The 25,966-nt window shown below is 35.6% G+C and overlaps 1 protein-coding gene and 1 pseudogene across 1 annotated transcript in view; one reads left to right on the top strand and one right to left on the bottom strand.

The window, feature by feature from the left end:
* SPAG16 (sperm associated antigen 16) overlaps positions 1 to 25,966 on the top strand; it is a 1,202,663-nt gene that overhangs the window by 1,036,791 nt on the left and 139,906 nt on the right. The gene's annotated exons all lie outside the window — the stretch shown is intronic.
* Positions 14,518 to 14,913, bottom strand: LOC144454817 (small ribosomal subunit protein uS10 pseudogene; annotated as a pseudogene).

The raw sequence follows: 25,966 nt of genomic DNA, 5'->3' as shown, positions 1-25,966 counted from the left end.
CATATTTACTACCTTCTCTCCTCTGACAGAGCCATCACCTTGTCCTCATCACCTGACACCTGGACTATTGCAATAGCCTGCTGATTGTTCTCCCTACCACAGAACTGTTCCTACTGCCTGTCAACATGCCCGTGTTTTCTCCATTTCTCCCCTAAGCTGTCAAAGTTACCATTCCTAAGTCAAAATGATCTTCCTAAAGTGCTGGTCTGACCATGTTTCCCCTGTACTCAATAAACTCCATTGGTTCCCTATCACCTCCATGATCAAATATAAAATTCTCTGTTTGGCATTCAAATCCCTTCATAACCTGATCCACCCTTACTTCCAGTCTTCTTACACATATAGCACTTCCCCCTCATTCCCACTATATACTGTGCAATCCAGTGATGTTCCTTTAACAAGGTAGTCCATCTTCTGACTCCTTGCAATGTCATTGATTGTCTCCCATTCCTGGAATACTCTCCCTCCTCATCTCTACCTCCTGGCTTCCTTCACATCTAAACAAAAATCCCACCTTCCACAAGGGGCCTTTCCCAATCCTTCTTAGTGCTTCTAGTGATTTCTGTCTGTTGATTATTTAAAATTTACCCTGTACATGGCTTGTTTGCACATAGTTCTTTTCATGTTATGTTCCCCATTACACTGCATGGTCCTTCAGAGAAAGGACTCATTTTTACCTTTCTTTGTGTGCCTAACACTAAGGCCCTGGCACATAGTAGGCATTTACTAAAAGTCTGTTGATTGCAGATTATTATCTATTAGATGTAGAATATTGTGCAAAAAAATCAACATATATAGAAGTTAAGGCTTAGAGAATTTGGATGCAATTTAGTAACAGAGAATGAATGCCTTACTATACAGAATTGTCAAGTTTTCTCAGCCAGGTATTTCAGTAAATGTACTACCCCATTACTTCACGTGTTTGCTATGGGTTCTGACAGATGTATTCCTCCATTGTTAATTTCCTATTACATTATGAATCATTTTAACTCTTTTCTATATATTTTTTTGCTTTTCAGCCAATATCAGGCTTTTTATTTTTGAAAGCCACTACAAATTGTTGAGAAAAAAAATAGAATAAGATCTGAGCAATCAATTTCATGCTCTCCATGTACAATATCAGAAAGTGAAATGTATTTTTAAAAGAAAAAAGTAAATTATTAATCCACTTACGTTCACTTAAATTGCCATTGCTGCTTTTCCTTTAGATTTTTAAGTTATGATGATGTCAAAACAAAGAATAACTTTGACTTTCCATTTTGTAATTTTCCATTTTTTTTGCGCATTACTAATAATGCATATCTAAAATCATTGCTTTTCCTTTAATTTCTGGATTTAGAGATTTTTCTATTCTTTTTTTTAAATTTTGAACTTAAATACAAAATAAGAAAAATACAAAAGAAAAAAAGAGAAAAAAACCTGACATTACATAGCAGAACATAAGAAAGGATTCAATATAAACAATAAATTTCCATTTCAAGAAAGCCTGTATAGTAAATACTACTCATTGTATTCAAAGCTGTCTATCTTTTCTTTGCTTCCTTGTAGGTTTTCTTTTGTTTTTTGCTATATACTTCTTACTTTATTTTTCCCTCCCTCCCAAAGAAGGCTACAATTAAGCACAGATATATACATGTATATGTACACACACATATATATATACATATACATATATACCGACACATGTCTACATACATATATACACTTATATATACATATTTATAATAATACACACATATACATATACACTCATACACATATGTTAGTCTGTACCATACTTATCTCTACCTATCATCTGTTTCTCTGAAGTTGGACAGCATCCTCCTTCATAAGCCCAAATCTTTCCATGCTTTTCTAATTCAACCAGCTCGTCATTTCTGGGTTTGGGGTTTTTTTTTGGCTAAGCAATGGGGTTATGTGACTTGCCCAAGGTCACACAGCTAGTAAGTGTTATGTGTCTGAGGCTGGATTTGAACTCAGGTCCTCCTGACTCTAAGGCCAGAGCTCTATTCACTACACTACCTAGCTGCCCCAGCTTGTCATTTCTTGCACCACAGCAATATTTCAACCCAGTTGCATTCTAACTGAGAAATTGTCTCAACAATGGTCTCACCTTATAGTATGGTTTGAGGTCTGGTACTACTAAGTCTGTGTCCTTTACATCTTTCTACCCCTGGTCTCTTTGAAGTTTCTGACCCTTTGTTCTTCCAAATAAACTTTATTATATTTTAACTCAGTAAGATAATTTTTAGTAGTTAAATTGGAATGGCATTACATAAATAGATCAGTTAGGTAAATTTGTCATTTTTACATTGACTTTACCTATACATAAACAGTAAATACTATTTCAGTTATTTAGATCTTTATTTGTATAAAAAGTATTTTATGTTTATGTTTGTATAGTTCCTATGTCTGTTTTGGCAGGTATACTCTCAGGTATTTTATACCATCTACTTATTTTAAATGGTCTAAAACAATATTGAGTAGTATGACTGACATATATTGTAGTTTCCCTATTTTTCTCTTTTGATTAAATCTATTTTACCTTTAACTTTGTCCGAGATCATAATTACTACCCCTGCTTTTTTTACGTAATAAATTCTACTCCTGGCCTTTTTTTAGTGTTTTTGTGTCTCTCTCATTTTTATAGCATTTCCTGAAAGAATACACTGTTGAATTCAAATTTTTAATCTGCTATCAGTTTCCACCCTATAGGTAAATTCATCCCATCCACATTCTAAGCTATAATTGCTTGTTTTGTATTTTCCTCCTTCCTATTTTCCCTCAGTATCCTTCTCACCCTATTCCTATCCCTCTTCTCTCCTCTAGTTTACTTCTACCCCTTGCCTTGCCCTCTTATTCCTTTACATCACCCCTCCAAGAATCCCTCATCCTCTCCCCCAACCTATCCCCTCACCTTCTTGTTTCTTCCTGAATTTAGAAGATTTTTATACCCTTCTAGATATATATGTTGTTCCTTCTTTAACCCATTCCCAATGAAAGTAGAGTTTCTTTACTACCTGCCCTTCGTACTACTAAGTTCTTCTGTATCTTTTTTTTTCCTTTTTTTGCCTCAGTTGTATGACATAATTGCTTCTTTTTATCTCTCCCTACACCATTTTTTAAAATATTCACCCAATCATACTCAGCTCAGCCCAAGCCTCTCTTTCAGACTACCCAAATAAAAATGACAGTCATAATAGAACTGAGAATATTTCATATATAAAAAGTAGACAATTTGATCTTATTGTGTCCCTTATAACTGGTTTACTTATAATGTTTATTTCATATTTCTCCTGAATGTTGTATGTTGAATATTCAAGTTTTTCTATTCTTAAGCATGATCTTAACATGCCTTGGAGCCAACATATTTTCAGAGGAACAAATTTTAAATTTTAAAATGAAAGTCTATGGGAAAAATGATATTCAGTATTAATATTCAAGAACTTTACTTCATAAAAGCATTGCAATATACTGGAAAATGAACTGAACCAGGAGTCACAATATCAGACTCTACAGCTTATTAGACTTTATGACCTTGAGAAAACAATTCACTTAATCTCTCTGATCCTATCAACTCATCTTGAAAATAAGGATAATAATTCCTGCCAAACGTACCTGGCAGAGCTGTTATATTAAAAAAAAAAAAACAACCCACAAACCCACAGATACTTTATGTGAAAGTGTTTCAAAGAACCCAAATGTGATATTATAAAGCGGGCCAGCCATGGTTGCCAATGCTGGTCGCAGTTTCCACGATGGAATCTTCAATCAAGCAAACAAAACTGCAAGCATTGTTCTGATACGTGGTAGTAAATTTAGTAAATTAACAGTACCGCCAAAAAGAATGTATGTCTGTTTTTCCTTTCAAGAAATTTTCCGAACTTTTCCAGGGAAGTTATTTGCATAAATAGTAAAGCATCTGAGCCAGTTTAATTTAGCTCCCCTGAAAGAGTAGTTGGCTGTAATGTCCCTTTACTAGGGAACGAGCCCGTTGACATCACTAACTAGGAAAAAGTCACTTTTTCAAGGTTTGCAAACAGAATTCAACCCTTCAGCAACACGGAAGGAGGATAGTTCCATTTTCCGTAGAGGTCAGCTAATCTACTTGGTAATTTGTTTCTTTTCTTTTTTTAATGAAAGAAAATATAGGAAGAGATGTTTCGATATTTGATGACTATATTTCAATATTATTAATTTCCTTTGTAATTTTATATATTTTATTTTGTGCATTTAAAAACATTATTCTGAGAAGAGGACAACAAACTTCACCAGACTGCTAAAGGGGTCCATGATAGAAAATGTTAATTTTTTAGATTGAAAAGGTTAATTAAAAGAATTCACAATCTAAAATCCTTTTTCCAATTATTTTACCATTTTTAATCTGTCAGTAAGTCTTCTTGATTCTACTATTGGCGTATCTTCTCTGACACTCCCATTGACCCTTGTACAAGCCCTCATCAATTTAAGCCTGGACTATTACAATAGCCTACTGGTTGGTCACTGCTTCAAGTCTCTCCCCATTCCAGTCCCTCTTCTATCTAAGTATCAAAGTGATTTTCCTAAAGCATACACTTGACCAAGTTGCACACCAAGTCAATAAATCTCAGTGACTTATTATTACCCGCAAGATCAAATATAAAATCTATTTTGCTTTTGAAGATCTTCACAACTGGTTCTTTCTCCTTTTTCAGCCTTCATATACTTTACTCCCCTCCACATCTTTCACAGTCTAGTGACATTGGCCTCTTTGATGCTCCTCAATCAAGACACTACATTTCTCTTAGTGCATTTATCCTGGTTGTCCCCCATGTCTCGAATGTGCTACTTTACTCATCTCCATCTCCTGGCTTCCTTCAAGTCTCAGCTAAAATCTCACCTTCCTGCAGAAGTCTGTCACAGCCTTCAATAATGTTAGTGCCATTCCTCTGAGATATCCTCCAATTTATTCTGTTTAGCCTGTTATCTTTTTTGTACATAGTTGTTTGCATGTTGGCTCCCCCATTAGACTGTAAGTTCCTCTTTTGCCTTTTTTGCTCTCTTAGCACAGTGCTTGGCACATATTAAAGTTTAATAAATGCTTGTTGAATTGATTATGTTGCTTCTATGTCTTTCTCCTTATTTTTATCTTTGCAAACCTAATTTTTAAAAATTAATTGTAAGCTTAAATACAAAAACTTAGATACACAATAAGAAAAGAAAAAGAAATATATTATAAACTTAAATATTAAAATGTAAAGACAAGATAAGAAAAGAAAAGAAAAAAGTATTATCATGTGCACCAGCAGAATTTAAGAGAGGATTCAAAATATACAGCAATAAATTCCCATTTCAAGAAAATCTATGTAATAAATACTACTCATGTTCAGAGCTGTCCATCTTTTCTTTGCTTCCTTGTTAGTCTTTTTTTGCTCTCTGCTATGTACTTTTTACTTTCTTCTTTTTTTCCCCCCTTCTACTCCTCCCCTCCCCTCCTCCAAGAAGGTACAATTAAAAATGGTTATATATATACATATATAATGTGTATATACATATACATGCATTATGCATACATATATGCATACATGTATGCATTTGTATATATGCATATAGAAGGATATATACATGCATATGTACACTTACATACATACACTTAGATTATTTTAATTTAATTAATTTCTTACTTTACATAAGCTTAATAAATAATATATCCCTATTCCTTAAAGAATTGAAAGGGAAAATATACTATAAAATAAAATTTGATATGACTGAGTAGATTTATGAATACTAAAAATGTATCTGTTATCCCAGCAAAACATTTCTATTTGTAGACACATGTATGTACACATAATATGATACTATAAGCAGATATATAAGCAGATAGAGTATGTATGTCGACAGAGGGATTCTTATGTAATTTTCATTGCAAATTGCACGTATGTTATAGAAGCTTTCTGTTTCATAATAGACTTTTAAATCACAGTTCTGGTATAAAAATTTGCCAGCTTTTAAGAGCTTACCACGTAAATCATCTGTCTAACCCAGAATGAAACTCTGAATTATGGCTCAAAAATTGCCAGAAGTAATAGAGTTATGTCTGCTACTTTTTGAGTCAAAGAAAAGAATGTGAGTGTGAAAACTACCTTGCCACTCTTCAAAAGCCTCTAAGAACTCTGATACCATGTTGATTTCTGGCCTCAACTATTTGTATAGTTCATCATGTCTCCTGTAGTCCTCTAATTAAAAAAAAAATAAAAATTTTATCCTTAACTTACTCCACCATCCTTTCTATTTTAGACAAGAGAGCCATTTTCCAGGCTGTCTTTACCATCTAGACCAAGAGTAATGTGTCAAAGGGACAGCAATAGACTTCTGGGAGAAAAAAAAAATATTTAAATCACAAAACCTTAAAGGGATTTCCTGAGGAAAATACAAAGTATAAAGTTACACTATTTGAAAGACCAGCTTGTTGAACTGTGGCTTTCATTTCTAAAAGATAATAAAGCTTATTTTAGTTTGATAGGTATTTGTTATCCTTTCCCCAGTAAAATCTAAAGCAGGGGTTCTTAACCTGGTACAGTGAACTTTTTAAAATATAATTTTGATAACTATATTTCAGTATTATAGTTTTTCTTGGTGATTTTACATGTTTTATTTTGTGTACTTAAAAACATTCTGAGGGGACAGTAGACTTCACCAGACTGCTAAGGGGGACTATGATAGAAATAAAAAAAGTTAAGAATCCATGATGTGAGTAATATCATTCAACCATTGCTGTTCTACCTTTCATAACCTCAGCAAAGTAGAAAAATGCAAAAAACTCACTCCTCACATTTAGATTGTAATGCAAAATCTTTCTCTTAATTCTAGGTAGCGCTAATAGTGATAGTCACCATCATAATATATAAATAAATGTATTCTGGCTTCGTATAGGGTTAGGCAATAGGGAGTAGGCCTGTGATTTTATTGGGGTAAAGAACTTCCAAACCAGGAGACTCTTTATACCTCCATGGTTTAACTTATTGTAATCAAGAGTTGCCTATGTCACAGAGAGGGTGAGGAATTTGCCAAGGGTCACACAGCCAAGGTGTGACAGAGGGGAAGGGAAGAAGGGAATGAGCATTTGTATAGAACCTACTATATAGCTGTGGTAAGTTCTGAACTCTAGTCTTCCTGATTCTGATTCCCCTGATTCCCCTCTCTACCAACTACACCATTCTGCCTCTAGCACATATTATGGGGTGTATGTGCATTTTTATTTTTGGTCCAAACCTGTTATTGTCTTCACGTGGGGGGCACTTCCAGTGAGGAAATTCCCTCCACCAACACAGATAAGCAACTTATAGTCTTAGAGAGTTTATCCTGGAACTCTTAAGAGCGTAAGTGACTTTCCTAGGGCCACACAACCAGTATCTATGTCCCCTGGTTGTGGGACATGAATCCAGGTCTTCTGACTCTAAAGCCAGTGCTCTCTGTTTACTATACCAAGCTGCCTCTCATTGGTGCAAGATACAACTTAATAAAAGCTTTCGTGGTGATGATAAAATTAAAAAGAACTTCATGAGATTTGTAATGATTTAAATCAATAAAGCTCTTTCAGAATGGGATGGAAACCTATATGCTAACTGCCATCCTGCAGGAGATCAAGGGACTAAACAATTAAAATCCTCTCTATTCTTCTAGCTCCATGATTCTAATGCAGCACTAACTGAAAGGCAGGAATTCTAAAAAAGAAAAGAAACGGTGATGGGACTAGCTCTGCCCAGATAAATTACTGCTTGGCTTAATTTATGAGAAAATAGTCAACTTTGTCATAATGCGATTTCATTTTAACTACAAGATATTGTAGATGGATTCAACTGTATTTTACAAATATGCAGACAGAGGAGACATATCTCTTTATTGCTAGAGTATGTTTTTAGCCTGCAAACATACAACTGGCAGAAATGGATACTGACATATGTGAATGTTTGTTCAATTAAAGCCAGGCAGTGTCACATATGTCCTTACTTCTCCCCTTTTAAAGAAATTGGTGCTGTCATTGAGCTATGAGACAGGGGAAAGACTTTGAATAAACAAAGAAATTTAAATGGTGTTAACCAAATACTAAATATAGTTATGCCAAAACTCCTTTGGATGTTATGATAGCAGGACAGAAAATGGGTTTAAATGCTTGTTGATGCAGTGTGCTATTTTTATAAGTCATCTGTTTCAGCAGGATCACTCCTAGTCTACCCTTCTGCATCGCTCAACTGTTTGACTGTTGAATCATGCTTGCTGATTGAGTGGTTTAGCAAGGGCACAGGTGCAGTGGCCCCAGACATGCAAAGATTATATATTTGCATTTCGTTTTCCTGATTCAGCATAATTCCCCTAACTATGCTCTTCAATGAATTCTTAATTGCTAGTTATTTATGTCTTTACCTACGTGCTGCCGCTTGCAAGGTTTGCAATAAATTCTGCATAGGATGTGTGTGCGCGTGTGTGTATGTGTGTGTGTGTGTGTGTGTGTGTGTGTGTGAGAGAGAGAGAGAGAGAGAGAGAGAGAGAATTCTATGTGTAAGCACACATGTATGTGTGTAAAACAGTTAAATCATTTATGTTCTGAAGACTTTAAAGAAGCATATGTTTTAAAATCAGCATCATAAGTTCAGGCTGTTTCATCATATATGGGACAGTCTGCTTTATTTTATTGCATTATATTACAAAATAACCTTGGTTGTTATTTTTCAAGGTCTCGGTGTGTTGAGCTATTAGCAGCTATGGAATGTATCTAAACTGCATTACAGCTGCATAACTACAAACTAAGGGGTAATCCAAGATCCTTCAGGCTTAACATAAGCATATGGACATCTCTCCATTACTTACATAGAAAGATATTTAATTTAAGGTTTCTAGGATAAATTCCCTTAGGACAAAATCCCTGGATGATCTTTAACTTTTGTAATGCAAATAAGAAAGAAAAAATTGTGAAAATGAGGAAGTAGAAATTATATTAGCTTAAAAATGGGAAAAAAGAACATGAATACTTAATTGTATATGCAAAATTGGTACAGTAGATAAAAAACAAGGAATGATGATTCATATATTTAATTCATATTTGTATGCATTTTGAGGATTATTTAAATCCATGAAATTCTGGGTGTAATTAAAGTAGTAATAGGAGCATTCAGCTCCATAATCAATTTATCAGTATAATTTAGTCTGTACTTAAAAATTAAGCACAAGTGGTAACTAGTACAATGAAAAATTTCTTTAAAAAGTTACTCACAGAATAGTATTATGTAGTGTAAGTAAGCCACATGAGCCCTGTAATTAACCCCATACAATAAAGATATTTAGCAAAAACCTTCTCTCGCATTAATATATATTCATATACTTTATATATTATTTCATAGATGATAATTTAATATATGTGAATAATGCACATTAATATATGTTTCCTAACTGAATTAGCTACTTTAGTTCCAAGAACTGAAAATTCATAGGGAGAAAACACAAGGATTAAAAAGGAAGAACAAAGTGGCACCTGAACAGACACTCAGATTGGGACTACGTACTTCATTAGAGCCACTTGAAGTCTATGTCACACCAAAGAAAATTTCAACTATCACAAAATTGACTTCAACCTTAGGGAAATTAAATGGTTGACATGGGAGAGTGGAAAGCCCCTGGCTTACAGCTAAAATCATGTATTTGGGGAGAATATCTATATAATTGGGCAGCTAGATAGTACAGTGGGTAAAGCACCAGGCCTGAAGTCAGGAAGATCTGAGTTCAGATTTGACCTTGGAGACTTACTGGTTGTATGACCCAAGATAAATCACTTAACACTATTTCCTTCTGTTTCCTGATTAGTAAAATGAGTTGGAGAAGGAAATGGCTAACCACCACGATATCTTTGCCAAGAAAACCCCAAATGGGGTCATGAAGAGTCAGATAGAATTGAACCAACTAAAACAACAAATCTATATAAAAATTTTATAGGATGAAGGAAGAGATTCACTTTATCCATTACTTTTGACATAAAGACAAATTCATTTCAAGTAATAATAGTTGGGTTTTTATTCATAATAAAACATAGGAAAGAAATGTGTATTTGTAACCTGAAGAAGGGGCCTTCCCACCTAAAACAAACCTATTTGTAGCAAGATATTGATCATGGCTATAAGAAGTGCAGACTAAGATGCTGCCCAAGCCATTGAACCTCAGACCAAGCTGTAAACCAAGGTACGTTCTGTAATTAAATGTCTTACAGCTACTGATCTGTAATGATTTCTTGAAATTTGAAGTATTTGCAACCAGCTTTCCCTATAACAGAGAAGTGATGATTCGCTTCTTTAAATGACATCATTTGTCATGAGTGAATTGATATCTGTACTGTGCCAGCACTCATAGATCATAGATTTAAATTTGGATCTTAGAGATAGTACAGATCAAGTCCCTCATTTTACAGATAAGCATGTTACTAAAGAAACACATGTCAGTATTTGAATCCAGACCCCCAACTCCATCCAGGGTTCTTCCACTATGTCATACTTCGCTTTTATCTCTAATTGGGATATGATTGGCCACCTTTACAACACATAGTCTTTGAATGAAGAACATCCGAATAATTTAGAGCTTTTTCTGTTAGTATGATTATCCCTCACCTATTACATTTCTGCTACCTATACATGGATGTAGTTGGAGATAATATCATATTTTGATAGTTGAAAAGTCCCTAGTGGATTATACAGGTATTAATTGCATCCCTTCTGTGTTCTGATTATTTTACAAGGTACTCTGTGGACTGTAAGGACTTTTAAATGGCCTTAAGAAAGTGAATGGCCCAGAAGGTATCTTCTATGACAGCTTTTACTCAATTTGTGACAGATCTATCACTGTCATGTTTCCCTCATGTTTGCCCTCTGTACCCAGCATCTTGGTTAATGTGGGAGTATGATCCAGCTCAAAATAATTTTCTGAAGGCACACATAGCATGAGTGAGCACACACAAAAACACCCATGGGAAGTCAATTAGGACCTTCAGACCCCCAAGAACCCACTGCTCTATGTGCTCTGTCTCCTTTGAGGAGTCCTAAACCAGCAGGCCCATTTCACTCATCTTCAAATGTCAGCAAGAAAGCCCAGCATCTCTTAGATTCATGAGTTTGCTTCATGTGATCCCAGAATACGAGATAAGATAGTACATTCATGAGAATAAACAGTAGCTGCTGGCTTCCTAACTCACCTCTAAGTTCAGCTGCACTGCCTCACTTATTATTGCAACAAGACGTTATGTGAACAGTTCCTTGAACACATGGATCTTTAAGTCTTCTTGGAGAGACAAGTTTAAACCCAGAGATTTATGCCTGTGAAACTATTAAAGAACATAAAGAGCTAAACTTTCTGGATTCCAGAGTTGAAATCTGTAGTACTAGAAGTGGAAGTGTTGAAAGATCATGTTGACTGGAGCTTTCATTTATGTGTGACTTCAGATAGAGCTTGAAGTAGCAGACTGAGATGGTGAGGAGGAGGCAGCTAAGCTGTTCCCAGTGGGAGCATGAACAAAGCTTCACGTCTTAGACATTACTGACTCACTTTAAAGCATAATCAAGGTCAGTAGAACCTGAAGCAGTGTTTCTGCAGGTGTAGTAAAAGTAAGAAAAGGAGAAAATATTCTCTAGTGAAGACAGTAGGTGAAAGGCAACAAGAATCCTAGTTTTATTTTGGGAGTCTTCAGTATATAAATATATTTATGTGATCTTGAGTAAGCCATTAATAGCTAGATTCCTTCACTGATAAAATGTAACCATTTTAACATATTGATGTAGAAAAGAGTAAGAGTTACCCCCCAAAAAAACTATAGTAATTTATTTGAGTAATGTGTGACTGTCTAAAGAACTGATACAATGATAGAACTAAGATATGGTAGTCATTTTGTTATAGATTTTACTTATGTCATAGAAAAAATAGAATGTATTACATAAAATGTCTATTCAAGACTATTCAAAATTTTATTAATGAAAATCACATTTATGGTTTTTAAGATATCTCTTCCCCTTGACATTTTGCCTTTTTGCAAGATGTCTTCTGTTTTAAATTTCCTTTTTTATTATCAATGAAGTAAACATCAACAAATATAGAAATAGCTTACATTTCTGGAGCTTGCAAATGTTTACAAAGCATTTTGTACATGTATTTACATATTTTAAATTTACGTATATTATTTCACAATAAACTCAGGAAGTAGGTGTTTCAGTTAGTCTCACTTTACAGATGAGAAAACTGAGACTGAGAGAGGTTATGCAAATTGCCCAAATAGTAAATTGTCTTAGGAAGGATTTGAACTCAGGTCTTCCTGACTCCAAGGCCAGCAGTCTATCCACTGTGCTACCTAGTCAGCCTGTGAACAAAACAGCAGAAGAGGCCTTTACACTAAACAGAAACAAGAGGCCTACATAAGAAGCCAAGCATCTCTTCTACCCCTATCTTTTTTTAGATATATTTACGTTTTAACAGTAATGTCATCACTACCCTGCTTGTCTGTGTAACCTTCTGAACTTCATTTTCTCTCTTCTATTTTTAATGACTTATTGTACTTTCCTTTCTTTTCTTTTTTTTCAAGTATCACTATCACCATCCTCCATGCCTGCCCAAAATTAAATGCTGTGCCTTATCATAAAAAGGATAATCATGTAAAACAAATCCACCTATTGACCATTTGTCCAATGTATGAGACCAATGCATGTCTTATTCTCTGCTTCTCATCCATCTCCTGCCAAGAAATAGGAAATGTCATCATTGTCTTTAGAGTTGTGATTTCAAGACATTTTCTGACAACATTTTAAAAATTAAATACATACACTTTAAATTTGAACTCATATAGTCAACCAGGTAATGTATATTCAGACGATAGCTTTATTCATTTATCACAAAGAAATTGCAAAGTAAGATAACAATTCTTATAGGTGGCAAGTGTATGTTTTCTTTAATGTGAAACAATATTGGTGAAATAGATCTGTTACACAAGATGTGAATTTTCAATGCAACAAACTCAGGGTATTTTTTTTTATTTTAAGGTGGGCAGAAAGGAATGGTATAGAAATACATGTGATAAAAGACTATTTCTAACAATATTTCATAGCAAGTCAAGTTTCAATGCCATAATAAAACAGAGCTCATGTGTTCTGCATCTTACGTCTGCTTATCCTATTTGAAGAAATCATCCCCCCCAGAATAATAGCTACCTGTCCACACTTTCCCCAACCTCTATCCCTCTGCCTTAGCTGCTTTTTAGGAGGCTGTTCACTGGGGGGAAAAACTGACTGGACCTCAGGAAAAGGCTGAAAGAAGAATGAAACCCAAAAACACTTCCCTGAAAATCATAGTTCTAAACATAGGCAAGTTATCTCCTGAATGACAAGGAGTCAGCTCTCTAAAGATTTTCTTTTCTTTTTCAGTTAACTGCACACAGGACAGAAAGGTAGAAACTTCTGAAATATGTGTTTTTAAGCAAACTTGATGACTTGATTCAAATCCCATAATGAATTAGTGCAAAGCTTTTCAGCAGACTCAAGCCTCCAAAGTTTCATATCCACTATTATCTACAAGCTAAATTGTACCTCATATTTCCTAATGATATCTTACTTGTTCAGCATTCAGTCATTCAGCCACGTTCAACTCCTCATGACCCCATAGACCATAGATTACTAGGCCCTTCTATCCCCCACTTTCTCCCAAAGTTTGTCCATGTTCATGTTTGTTGTTTCCATGATGCTATCTAGCCATCTATGCTGCCCCATCTCCTTTTGCCTTCAATCTTCCTTAGCATCAGTGTCTTTTCCAAAGAGTCCCATCTTATTATTTTGTGGCCAAAGTACTTAAGCTTCAGCTTCAGTATTTGACCTTCCAGTGAATAGTCTGAATTAATTTCAAGTATTGGCTGACTTGATCTCCTTGCTATGCAAGGGACTCTCAAAGGTTTTCTCTAGCATCACAATTTAAGTGTTGATTCTGAAGTTCTCAGCTTTCCTTCTAGTCTAATTCTCACAACCATACATTGCTATCTCTGCTTTTTAGTATACCATCCAGATTTGCCATAGCTTTTGTTCCAAGGAGTATCTTTTAATTCCATTGCTGTAGTCACTGTCTGCAGTGATCTTTGAGCCCAAGAATATAAAATCTAACACTGCTTCCATTTCTTCTCCCTCTGTTTGCCAGTTAGTGATGGGACCAGTTGCCAAACTCTTAGTTTTTTGGGTTTTTTTATGTTAGACTTCAAGCCAGCTTTTACAATGTCCTCTTTCACCCTCATCAAGAGGCTTTTATTCTTCTTCATTTTCTGCCAAAGAGTGGTATCATCTGTGTATCTGAGACTGTTGATATTTCTCCTGGCAACCTTAATTCTGACTTTTGATTCAGCTGGTGTGGTATTTCACATGATTTACTCTGCATGTAAGTCAAATAAATGAGGTGACAATATACAGCCTTATCATACTCCTTTCCCAAACTTAAACCAATCAGTTGTTCCATGTTTTGTTCTGTTGCTTTTTTTTAAATAGTTGCAATCAATTTATTAAAAGAGATGATTGGTTGGGCATCTGCAATGGTGACTTCACCTTCTACACCTGGTTCAATGCTGATAGAAGTGCTCTGTTTAACAAGTTCAGGATGGTGCAAATCAATAAGGCGTTTGTGGATTCTCATATGGAACCGATCCCAAGTCTTTGAACCTTTACCTCAAGAAGTTTTTCTAGTTGTGATTCAAAGTGTCTTAGAGGGCATTCGAACAGGTCCCTTCACTTTCAGGTTCTTGTCTTTGGCTCCTCTAATTAGGTCAGCATATACTTTTTTGAGGGATTTCACCTTGCGGCTGGTGAGAATGATCTGGAGCAGGTGAGTGGCCACTTCAGGCTCCACAAAGGTCTTGCTACTGTCTTTGGATGGCATGGCAGCGGAGCGGCTTCCTGACTGACTTATTCCTTGGTTGAGAATGAACAGTGGTGAGTCAGGAGGAGGAGAGGCAGCAACTGCTGACTCCATGTGGCTGCAGCGGTGATACCTTCACCAAAGAGGGGTTCTGTTGCTTCTTGACCCATATACATGCTCCTCAGGAGACAAGTAAGATGATCTGGTACTCTCATCTCTTTGAGGATTTGTCAAATTTTGTTGTGATCCATGCCATCAAAAGCTATAGTGTAGTCAATGAAGCAGAAGTACATGTTTTTCTGAAACTGTTTGCTTTTCCCATAAACCAGCAAATGTTGGCAATTTGGTCTCTTGTTCCTCTGCGTCTTCAAAAACCAGCCGGATCTTTTGGTAATCCTCAGTTCACATGTTGCTGAAGCCTAGCTTGCAGAATCTTAAGCATAATCTTGCTGGTGTGTGAAATGAGCACAATTGTTTGGTGATTTGAACATTCTGTGGCATTGCTTTCTTTAGGATTGGAACATAAACTGATCTTTTCCAATCCAGTGACCACAGGTGAGTTCTCCAAATTTGTGGGCATATGGAATACAGCTCTTTAGCAGCAACATCTTTCGAGATTTTAAGTAGCTTGGCTGAAATTCCATCACCTCCACTAGCTTTATTGTTAGCAATGGTTCCTAAGGCCCACTTGACTTTTTATTCTCCAAGATATCTGGCTCTAGATCAATAACCACACTGTTATATTTATCTGTGATGCTGTGGTCTTTTGTTTTTTGCATAGTTCTGTTATATATTTTTCCACATTTTCTTAATCTCTTCTGCTTGTGTTAAGTCCTACCATTTTTGTCTTTTATCATGCCCACTTTTGCATGAAACATTCCCTTGATAGCTCTCATTTTTTTGAAGAAAGCTTTTGTCTTTCCCATGCTATTGTTTTCTTCTATTTCTTTGCATTGCTTATGTTAGAAAACCTTCTTATGTCTCTTTGCTATCCTCTGGAATTCTGCATTAACTTGATATATCTTTCCTTTCTCCTTTACCTTTTGCTTTCCTTCTTTACTTAGCTAATTATAAAGCCTCATCAGAAAATCATCTTGCTTTCTTGCTCTTTTTTTTTTCTTTGGAATGTTTTTTGTTGCTGCCTCCTGAACAATTTTGTGAACCTCTGACCATAGTACTTCAGGCGCTCCATTGTCATATCTTTATTCAACAGAGAATTTATAGATTTGAGGTAATCATAGGAAAACACTTCTGCTGTGTCTCTTAACAATTAATAACCATGTTATATTTATGAAGTACCTTATGGTTAAAAAGGAAAAAGGAAACAGATTCAAAAAGGAAAAATGTTATAGTGTCTGGATACTTCATGGGCATATACTTGTATAAGAATCTGCTCCACAGTATGCACAAATGGTCATACATTCTTTGCTTGAAGACTTCCCAGTGAGATGGAACCCATTACCTCACAAGATAGATCACTTGGTATTGCTATTCAGAAATTAGAAACTTTTTGTCTATTTACTTTTGTTTTTGGAGAACGGGGAAGTGATTGAGAATGAAAGGGTTGTTGAAAGATGGTAGTAGATAGAATGAAAGCTGCCTCTCCTCTAAATATAGTTATGTCCCAATTAGTGTGAGTAATGAATTCTGTAACTACTTTATTCAGATTTGTATTATATATTTCTATATTTTCATTGGGCTACAGACAATTTCCATTATTGATATAATTGTACTTCAAATAGTGGGAATTTGAATATATGTGATCTCTTTCTAGATGACTGCCAACCTCTTTGTATGGGTAACATTGGAATTCAGTGATTTGTATAAATGAATATGAAGTCAGATACCATTCTTCTTAAGCTCCTTTGCATTTTCAATTCACTTTACAATTAATAATTAGTTAATTTGCACACATCCCTATGAACTAACTAAACATTATTATTTCTGTTTCACCAATTAAGAAACCAAGAAATGTAGAAGCTGAGTGATTTGCCAAAGATTACTTAGCCTGACAAAAGTGGGAAAGGATTAGAATTCAGTGCTTTTGTGATTGTGAACATTATGGAAACTTTAAATCTGGCAACATCTTCAATTTTATCCAAAGAAGAAAGAAATAATATCGTTTTCTAACTTCTGTGTGCAGTTGTCATAATTAACCTTATTTTTTTTATGCTTTACATCAGATATAGTGGGACCATTTTAATCATTGGATTTACCCTAAGTTTATGGAGACATAGTTCTATCTTAAGTCTGAAATAAAAAACTATGTCTTCAAATAATATAGTGAAAGTTCATTAGAATAAATCTCAGGAGACTAAGGGGGGGGGTAAAAAAAGATCAGTGGGACTTTGCCTCTGATGAATTTCATTGAGCTTAACAAGCCTGAAGGTAGAACTTTGAAGTGTTTTTGCCATGTATGTGATTCTGCTCATACCATCCATCCTGCTTCAAAGAAAATCACTATGAATAATTCCATAATTGTGTTGCATTCTGTAATGTATTTTTCAGTGTTGTGGTATTAATTATACTTAATAGTATCATCTAATGTACATGTTTTACTTTTTAATGAAGGTTTATATATTTCAATATTATTTTTCCCCATATGTATTAATGTAAGAATTTTCTTTTTGATGAACATATAGGGAATTGGAAAAGGGAGCAGAGAGCTGTGTTATCATCACTTGCTTGCTACTTTCAAGGTTACATTTGCTTTTTCATTGCAAAAAAGTCACATATACCACCAAATCACAATCTGATAAATAGGTATAATTTTTCTCTCTTTTTTGAGTATTTGGCCTAAAGTAATTTTTTTTGAAACAAGAGGCCATCGAGAACAGTGCAAAATTGCCAAATTTCCACTTGTCTTGGAAATTGTAGCTACAAATAGTTCTATTGCCTAGCCAGTCATTTAAGTTATACTTGCATTTGGTATGTTCTGCATACCTCCTGGGAGATTTCTTGCCTTTTGAAAATGGTGTGTTAAGACTCAGATTCTTATAATCTAGCCACTACTTAGATTCTTAAAATCTAGCCCCAGCTCAGATTCTTAAAATATAGCCACTGCTGGGATTCTTATAATCTAGCCACTGCTTACTCATGTTCAGACTCCTTAAGAGTCTGCCCAATATGACAATGTTCTAATAAACCTTGTCTTTGGCTGAAAGAAAGAAAAAAAAGGAAAATGGTGTATTAACATGGTCAGAAGGAAACTAGTAAGGGGAAAGGAGGCATTAGACTAGATGATCTTAAAGGTCCCTTTCAGAAAAAAAAACCCTCTAATTTACTAATTCTGAAAAATTTAAGAATATCCCCAAATGGGACCACTTACTACTCTCTGTTCTTAATGCTATCTGTTCTTACATAAATTTTGTCTAAGGTTAATATCAACATATTTTATGAGATATTTCATGCTTGTTCAATTAGTAGGGCTTGAGGAGGAGTGGCTAAGTTGAATCTCATAGAATAGCATCTGACTTCTTGGTATTCCTGAGTGTGTGTTCTTTGTATTTGGGAAATCATTGTTTGCTTTAAAACTCGTACTTCTATTAAAAAAAAAATTACAAAGGCAACCCTCGTACTTTTATCCGCAAACATCTCACTCCTCCAAAGACATGATGGGCTTCTACTAAAAGTCACCGGCTAACATGATACCCCACAGAACCCTGAAGCAAAGCAACTCTGTCTATGTGTGTTACTATAGAGCAGTATCCTGGATACAACCCCAGCTTTCTTTAGTTAGATCAAGGATCTCCTGCAATATACTGATTTAGTTCTTTCAACTTGATGTATAGCATCAGATGGTAGCATGACTGCTATTCCAAATGGATTGAACAAGCCTTTACCTTGGACTGACAGGTAAGCCAAAGGAAGACAGAATGATCACAGCAAGTTCATGGCAGATGAAAAATTAATAGAAGTGGTCAACTGAGTCGGCTACTGACTCAGTCTGATGTTTATTGATGACAACACCCAGCGCCTTAAAATATTTTGTGTATGGGGAAAAAGATGTGACCCATCAAAGGCAGCATAATAGATCAGTATGGTAATGTGTTGTTATTAATGATTCCCTTGCTCACCTGTCTTGTGGCTGCAAATTGATTTGACTCTGGTTTCCTGACTGGATGATTTGCTTGTGCTGCCTATATAACTTGTTTAGTTGAATTATTATCATAATTACATGTATGAAACAGTGGTCTTATAAACAAAAGGGCATGGGGTTTCTTCTTGTTCATTTTTTAAAACACTTTTAAGGTTACTCAAATAATGCTGAGCTACTTTAGCCAAAATTAAGGGAGAGCAGTTTTATTATAAAGTGAAGCACTCCAATAACATTGCCAGTTTTTACATGGCTTCAATCTTGATCATTGTGAGAGCAGAGTGCCATAAGTGCCCCATATACCAACAGGGCACCAGGATGGACACAGTAGGCCAATTTCTTTCTCTTTTGTGACTATCCCAATAGTGCCCTGTGGATACAAATATATGAAAAAATACAAAAAAAAACCACTTGAAAAATGAATGCCATGCACTAACGATAAGTAATTGGGGTGGGGAAAAGAAAATCGGTAATCCAGCACATGAAATTCGATGAAAGAAGAGCAGCAAGATACTTATTAAGATGCAGCCATTCAACACACTACTTCATCTAGATGTAGCCTATCTCTTCAAGAGCTCTTCAGTAAAGCACATCTTCACACAATGTCTAACAAGGAGGGCCACGTGTGTTTAGGTATGGTTTACAATACTTCATGTTTTCTAGCTTAAAAAAACATTATGTGGAAAAGACCTGAGAGAAACTGGCTCCAAGAGAATTCATTGAGTATTAGAGTGGGGAAGCAGCAGTGGGGAAAATGGCTAAACAGAAATAGGAAGTGAATGCTTCAGGCTCACATGTACCATTTAAAATCTGCAAGTAGATGTGTCAAGTTCCTAAAACAAGTTATTTCACTGCACGTAAAGATTATGTATTTTATTTTATTTATTTATTATTTTAGGCAATTGGGGTTAAGTGACTTGCCTAGGGTCACACAGCTAGTAAATGTGTCAAGTGTTTGGTCTGAGGCCAGATCTGAACTCAGGTACTCTGACTTCAAGGCCGGTGCTCTATCCACTGCGCCACCTAGCTGCCCCAAGATTATGTATTTTAAATGAAATGGAGATGAAACATCATTAAATGTATTGTATTCTTCTTGAGAGCGTGGAGTCTGTGTCTAAGTACCTTCTCTGCATGATCCTCAGTTCACAATGCCTTGCACAGATTTCAATAACCTATGATTTGGCAAAGCAAATCACGATGGATCAATAAGTAAACAGCCTTAGAGAGTAGCTTAAGACTCAGAGAGGTTAAGATATTTGTCTAGGGTCATGCAACTAATAAATGTGAGAGGGAATAATGAGGTTTAGGGGTGCCAGGAACCCTAAATGTCAGCATACAGGTTGGCATTTGCCTAGAATGAATTCACACACTCAAATCCTCTTCTAGTCAATTGGCAAAGTTTTTTGTAACACCAATAAAGCAAGCAGGTTTCTTAGGAAACCTGTAAACTAATAAGGATGAGGCTGATGTTTGTATGCAAAAGAGACAGTAAAAGGATTTAAGTGTGATTAAGGAGTGGTAAGTAGTAAGGGGTAGGCCAGTTGCTTTGGGTGGAGGTGCCAGTGATCTGGGCTGCTGGAATGTATATAAAAATTCAGGGATTGGGTTTCTTCCAGAGACATGGTTTTTTTCCTTTAGGGGTCTGGGTCCCATCATCCTATCAGGAGAATCCTGATAACAAAAGCAATATTCTTTTCACTGTGCCACACTACCACACAGCAGGTGTTTAGCAAATGCATTAAATGAATATCACTCTGCCCTTGTAAGTGAAAGGCTTTCTAGCCACTGCACCTTAGCAGAGAGAAGCAAATGATCCTGATGAACAGAAACCCAACAGATTATAGCAGAAAGCAGCTCAGCAACCAGGAGCATATTAGAGACATTCAGCAAACACAACATGATGGACAGGGGAGTTGCGATGCCCAGCGGAGAGACATAATGCCTAGGAGAGGGCAGAAAGGAATTGTGCTATGATATCACCAGTGAACATTGGCAGCTCAACTGCTGCAGGAACAAGAGTAGTCCTGGGCACATGGGCTAAGAGTGTGTGCATTCCAAGCATTAACCCTGGCCACATGTCACACAGGTAGGAAATGTGACAGGGTGAGTATATACTGCCCTCCATGTATACCATACATAGTTGGGTGATCTGAAAGCATAGGTTCTCTGCATGTTTATTAGCAATAGTGTTTGATTAAATGTCTTTTGCTTTTTTAATTTATCCATTGGTTATCTGGTGAAAGTGAGCACACTGAGAGGAGCTTGTATGTTTTGTGTGGGTGCTGGCACACAAAGTGCCTTGAACTTGAAACTGTTTTTCTGATGGCCTCCATTATATAGGGGTAACTTAGGTAATACACATAATAATAACTGACTTTTTTAAATAATATTTAATTTTTCTCCAATTACACGTTAAAACAATTTTTAACATTTGGGTTTTTTTTTTTAATTTTGAGTTCCAAATTCCATCAATGCCTTCCTCTTCTGCCCCCCCTTCTCCCGTCTCCCCCACCATGGTAAGCAATCCTATATAGGTTATATGTGCACAACTGTGCAAAACATTTTGTACAAGAAGACTCAAATAACAACAACAAAAGAATGAAAGAAAGTATGCTGCAGTCTGCATTCAAATAAAATCAGTTCTTTTTCTGGAGATAGATAGCATGCTTCATCATGAGTCCTTTGGGATTGTCTTGGATTATTGTATTGCTAAGAATAGCTAAATCATTCACAGTTCTTCATCATATCATATTGCTATTGCTGCATACACTGTTCTCCTGGTGCTGTGCACTTCACTTTGCATCAGTTCATGCAAGTCTTTCTAGATTTTTTTCTGAAGTCATCCTGTTTTTCATTTCTTATACCACAATAATATTCCATCACAAGGATATACCACAACTTGTTTAGCCATTCCCCAACTGATGGGCCTCCTCTCAATTTCCAATTCTTAGCCACCACAAGAAGAGCTGCTATAAATATTTTTGTGCAAATAAATCTTTTCCCCTACTGACATTTAATATTAGTTTTAAAGAGGAAAAATCAGAGGTTAATGATTTAACCATAATAAATATTTGTCAAAATACTTTTGAATTATTAACAAGTTGCCCCTCCTTTCTAAGGAATATACAAATCTTTTAGAGAGTGAAGATGTGGCTATAAATATGTTTAAGACTATAATCAGTGCATATATAAGGACACAAGTGAGTTGAGTAAATCAGTTATGTCATTCTACCCCATCTAAAGCAAATGATAAGATGATATGTCCTGACCCCTGAACCTGATAAGAAAAAGTCTCAATCAATTACAGGTCTTAGATTAAATGCAAAAAGGTCTTCAGTAAACTAGAGTGACATTTCCAGGAAGAGTGCTTGGAATAACTGAAAAAAACCTGGTCATGCTGTCTTGAAGGTCATTAGTGAAGTATCAACTCAGTTCTGCAACAGAGAGATTTTGCAGGTCTGACACTGGAGCAGAAGGATTTCAGACAGCAAGAGCTGAACTAGAAACAATTAGCAGCACAGGGACAATTGGGGAAAGAAGAAAGAGAAAGAAGGACTGCCAAAGAAAAGTCTATTCTTTCCCCAACTTTTGCTCCCATTGCCTATTTATTAGCATACTGTAATATACTCTGCTGTATATTTTACCCAAAAATTTCCTGTAACCTGCATTTTTCCTCCACCACTTAGAGGCCAGGAATTAGCAAGAGATAAATGTAAGTGTAAATTAAGGCAGAGAACCAAACCTCTGCTTAAATGTTAGGGATTTTCCCCATTGAAAGCTCGAAGCATTTGAGATGGAATTTCAAACTTCTCACTTAACATTAACTCCCTAAAGCAACAGAGGAGGGAAACACATGGACCTGAGGGGCCGTCTATAAGGATAATATAGGCTAATTATTATTGCAGGATGGTACACATAGAAGAGGCAAAAAGTCATAAAATTTCAGAGGGAAGAAAAGTATATTTTGGTTAGGGACAAGAGTTTATGGGACAGGTGGCTTCAAGGGGTAGAGTTCTTGAAAATCAATAGAATATAGAAATTCAATGGCTAGAGAGAGGTAAGAAAATTATTCCACATGTAAGGAAAGTTGTGAAAAACCAATGGAGATAGGAGGACGTACAGGATGGATCTGTAGAACAGTGAGTTTGGCTAGGATATAGAGCATCTTTTCTATGCTCTTTTCTTTGGTGACCTCACCTACATCTATAACTTCATTACCTCTAGGTAAATAACTCCCAAATCTCTATGTCTAGCCAGTCCTACTATGAAGTCCAGATTCTTATATGTCTGCACCTGAAACTGAACAAATCTTCCTTCCTAATTCTTCCAGTAACAGAAACTTCTCAATTTCTTTTAAATAGTACCAAATCCTTCTAGTCACCCAGATTTGCAACCTGGGTTATTCTCCTCTACACACTCCCATATCTAAATCAGTTGCCAAGTGTTGTTGATTCTGCTTTCACAATACCTCTCACATTTTTCCCTTTTCTCTTGATGGAGAAATACATAGTCATCACCCTAATTCAAGCCTTCGTTACCTCTTGTTGATTCTACCTTCACAATACCTCTCACATTTATCCCTTTCTCTTGGCTGAGAAATACATAGCCACCACCTTAATTCAAGCCTTCATTACCTTCATTACTATTGCAACAGCCTCTAGTTTTCCCTTCCTGTTTCAAGTCTTCCCCATTTCTAGGCTACCCTCTATACACCTTCCAAAATGATGTTACTAAGATATAGTGTTGACCATGTCATTCTCTATTAATAAGCTCTAATGGATTCTTATAACTTATAGGTTTAAATAAAAAGTACTTCACTTAGCATTTAAGCTCTTAACAATATGGTTCCCATTTACCTTTCCAAGAATACTAAACGTTGTTCCCCTTCACTTTCTCTACAATCCGGCCAAACTAGCCTTCTCGTTCTTCTTCACACATAATATTCCATCTCTTATCTTTGCCTTTGCAAAGACAAGGAACTACAAAAGAATTATCTAGTGCTATTAATATTATTGATATTGAGACTAACCAGCCATGTATCTCTCCTCTGAAATTGCCTACATGCATTAATATTCACAAATATTTTTAAGAAAAAATATGGAAACCATGGATCTTATGAATTCACTGTGATCCCTCTATGGACCACTTTCTTGAATTGTATCCCATGAGTTTCTTCTTCTAAGTTCAATCATCTATTAAATATCATATTTTTTGATGATTTTAGAACTACTGATATTCTAAGTCACTGGTAAATACTTTAAGTTAGGTACGTGAGTATGATGATTAGGAAATTGATGCACCTGTTTTTGAAGAGACACCTGTTCTTAATCATATACATACTTTGATATAAGCTTCTCTGTTATTGAAGCAATACTAAAAAAGGGGAGGATCATAAATGTCACTTTCCCTCTCCCTTCTTGCCTATCAATCAATGACAGTAAACTCTATGAAGTTTTGGTGTCTACTACCACCTTTCCATTTTGTTCTCATTAAAAATCTTAATCTGAATTTGGACCTTGAATGACTCCTGGATTCTATCAATATGAATTTCAAACAAATGCAAAGGTAGACATTCTAATCTTCAAATGCCATTCCCTATATCCTTTCTATCAAGAGACCTCATCAGTTTTTCGTTCAGACACTTGTGAGGAAAGGCATCATGAAAAGAAGTGTATTTAGTACATGTTCACATTTATAGTTGTATTTGGCACATTCTTAAAGAATGAAGTTTCCCACCAAAAGGAATCTACTGATTCAGTCTCTTCAAAAGAGGAGAGATGATATCTATATGCCCATGTTACCCATATACAGACATCTGAGGTCTTAGTTTTACTGGTAAGTTCATTCATTCATTCAGCAACCAATTTATTAAGCACCTATACTGTGGAAAGTATGAACCTTATGCTAAGTTATGGGAGAGAAACAAAGACAGTCAGGGCATGGTGCCTGCCCTCATGGAACTTGCATTCCAGCATTAATTATACAACACATACCATGCAATATTATACAATTAACTATAATGGAGAATAGAATAGTTAAGACCATTTCATATGGCAGAGTTAACATAAGGGTGGTGATGTTCCAGATAAAGGGGAAAGTATGAACAAAGGCAATGCTGCAGAAAACTTGTACAAAGCACAGTGTCTAGTCCAGACTACACTGTAATATACATGAAAGGGAATAGTGTGAGAAATGACTGGAAAATTAGGAAGATGCCAGATTAAGGAGATGGGCAATGGGAAACCATTTTTTTTTCTAGTAGGCAATGGGAAACCATTGAAGTGACTGGAATAGAAGGTTATACAATGAGCTCTATGGAAAATGGAGGTTAATCTGAAAGTGATGTGAAATTACATTGGACAGGGAAAAAATTAGAGGGAGACTAGTTATAAGGAGTTTGATGTAAAATTTGGGAAATTCTGTTTTGGACATGTCAGGTAGAAAGTTCATTGAGAACATATAATTGGGGACAGTAAATAAGTAAAGACCAAATGTTGACAACTTAAAAAAAAATTTTAATGAAGGAACAGAAAAGAAGTCTTGGATGGTAGATGGATGGATGAGAAGGATCCTGTAAAGATGCCTTTAAGCATCTTACTAGTTGATAGAAAATAGTTGGAGGAGGAAAGATTGAGTATGTATGAAAACAAGGTAATGGTACCTAGAGAAAAGCCTTGAATGAGGTGGTAATTGCAGCCTACTTATAAACATCAACAGTCATCCTATTATTTAAACAAAAACAGAAAAATAGATGTTGAAACTATATTCAATGAGGCTAGTGGTACTGACTCAACATGTTTAGAAGCAAAACATTTACATTTGTCAAGGCTAAACTAATTTCCATAGTAGACAAAGATAAAAGAAAAAAAAGAACTCAGTCCTTTACATGGGTTTAATATGTGAATCATCTTCTTTGAAAGAAAAATTATATTTAATGAGGTGATTCATAAATGTTAATAATTATAAGTCTGATAAATC

This window comes from Phascolarctos cinereus, unplaced genomic scaffold (assembly GCF_003287225.1).
Source record: "Phascolarctos cinereus isolate Bilbo 61053 unplaced genomic scaffold, phaCin_HiC Scaffold_7;HRSCAF=346, whole genome shotgun sequence".
Taxonomy (NCBI): domain Eukaryota; kingdom Metazoa; phylum Chordata; class Mammalia; order Diprotodontia; family Phascolarctidae; genus Phascolarctos; species Phascolarctos cinereus.
This window is presented reverse-complemented; position numbering and strand designations above follow the sequence as displayed.